Source organism: Lycium ferocissimum, chromosome 4, assembly GCF_029784015.1.
Source record: "Lycium ferocissimum isolate CSIRO_LF1 chromosome 4, AGI_CSIRO_Lferr_CH_V1, whole genome shotgun sequence".
Classification (NCBI taxonomy): domain Eukaryota; kingdom Viridiplantae; phylum Streptophyta; class Magnoliopsida; order Solanales; family Solanaceae; genus Lycium; species Lycium ferocissimum.
Window position 1 is genome coordinate 74,092,345 of NC_081345.1, and position 2,480 is coordinate 74,094,824.

Consider the following 2,480-nt stretch of genomic DNA (forward strand, 5'->3'; position numbering starts at 1 on the left):
ACCAACTTCATGAACTACTCACACACCCAAAAGCCACCCCGCACATCCAATTGTATCTTTCCATACCTCTGTCACCCCAAGCACCTTTTCCCTAGATCACTATGAGCTCAATCACTACGAAGAGATGGAGAAGGCCTAGAGAGAGGAACATGACAGGCGCGACAAAGAAGTGGAGCGCAAAGTAGCAGAAATGCTTGAAAAATCTACGAGTGACACTCGTAAAGAAACTGGTCTGAGTTATGATGATCTAAGTATGCATCCAGACTTGGAACTACCTGAGGATTTAAAGTGCCCAAATTTGAGATGTTCAATGGAACGGGCAACCCAAAGCCCACTTACGGCCTTATTGTGACCAATAGGTTGGGGTAAAGAAAAATCAAGCACTCATCTTAAGGCTATTCAGTCAAAGTTTGACCGGAAAAGCCTCCGATTGATTCACCGCACAAGACATGTGTCGATAGGCCACGTGGGAAAACATGGTGCAATCCTTTATGGAAAGATTCTGATTTAATGTCGAGACGGTACCTGACCGATACTACTTGGAAAAGGTCAAAAAAAAGTCTACTGAGAATTACCTCGAGTATGCGAGTAGATGGGGGGCCGAAGCTGCCCGAGTACAACCACCAATGAGTGAAGAGATTTAGTCCCCGTCTTTATCCAATCACAATAAATGGAATTCTATGACCGAATAATGTGCATGGCCGGAAGACCATTTTTTGAATTGGTAAAAATGGGAGAGGCCATAGAAGACGGCCTCAAATCTAGAAGAATCGTTAGTGTAGCTAGCAGAGCTACCGGTCAAAGCACTGTGGGACCTGCTAGGAAGAAAAATGAGGATGTAGGAAACGTTTCCTACACACCTAGCCCAAAGCCCAAAAAGATGGAAGAGGCACAATCTCCCCTCGAAGTTTATCAATCACCACCACCAAGCACCTAATTCCCTGCGTCGTACAACCCTATACCTATCTATTATGCGAACCCCATTTCCAAAATCCACCACCAAATTACCAAACTCCACAAATAAATTACCAAACACCTACCCCAAATTACTAAGCTTCACAGCCAAATTATCAAACTCCCGCACCCACTTATAGAGCCCCACAAAATAACCAACCCAAGAATTACCAAAACCAACCACCCCCAAATACATACAATTTGCCACGTCCTAACTTTGAGAAGAAGCCTCCTCGGGTCTTCACTCCACTAATGGAAACATGAACCAAGCTATTTTAAAGTTTAAGCACTACTGGTCTAATCGAGACAATCCCGCCAAAAGTCATCAATCCCGGGAATACATTCTTCCGACCTGATCAAACATCTGCTTATCATTCCAGTGGAAATGGGCACAGTACCGAGGGCTGTATCAACTTAAAGCATAAGATACATGACCTTATTAAAAAAAAAAAAGATCGCTCTCCAAACCGCTTCACCAAATGTGACTACCAATCCGCTTCCTAACCATGGCAACAATACTATTCACATGATCGAAAGAGAGGAAGATTGGGCTGTATGCAAACCATTAGCTCAAGTCCTTGTCAAAACACTCAAGCAGACAGTGGCCTCACTCACAATTCAGAAACGCCCATAATTCAAGGGACTAATCCCTGCACCAATCATAACGACAGTGTCCCAAGAAATGATGTTAACTCCAAGAAAAGAATCTGTTGTCTAAGCTGCAGTCGCCTATTGAATGACTCGATCAGGGAGATGTTATACTCCCAAAGAATTGGCCTAGGGAGCGCCAAGAAAAGAAGGAAACTCAAGAAGGACCATCATTGAAGGAGAGGCCGCAAACTTATGGCGACGAATACAGCCAAAAGAATACTCCATTGTGGAGCATCTAAAGAATACACCAGCCTAAATATCGATGATGGCCTTGCTAATAAATTCCAATCAATACCGTCAAGCTTTGATGAGAGCGTTGGATGAGGCTCATGTCCTTGCAGGCACAAGTAGCGACAATTTGGCTAACATGATGTCCCACGTCATAGGGGAACATCAAATCTCCTTCACCAAGGAAGAGTTACCCAGAGAGGGCACGATACACAACAAATCACTGTTTGTCACCGTCATGTGTCGTGACAAGGTTGTGACCCGAGTGTTAATCGATAATGAGGCGAGCCTCAACATTTTGCCTGATTCTACCCTCAGCCAATTAGGGTAAGATCTCTAAAAAATCCGCCAGAGTCGCATGAATGTAAGGGTGTTTGATGGAGCCCAACATGATCCCGTCGGAGAAGTAGACCTCTGTATCCAAATGAGACCTGCAGAGTTCACCACTGAGTTCCAAGTCATGGAAAGTGCTACTAACTACCATCTGTTGCTAGGAAGACCATGGATTCAATACGGGTCGTGCCATCTCGCTCCTCAAGGGAAGTTTTATATGTCACCCCAAATTTTTTATGGGGATATGGGCACCCCACCCTTACCTGGGGGAACCCCTCCTGTAATACTTAATCTTTTTGGCTTTAAATCATGAA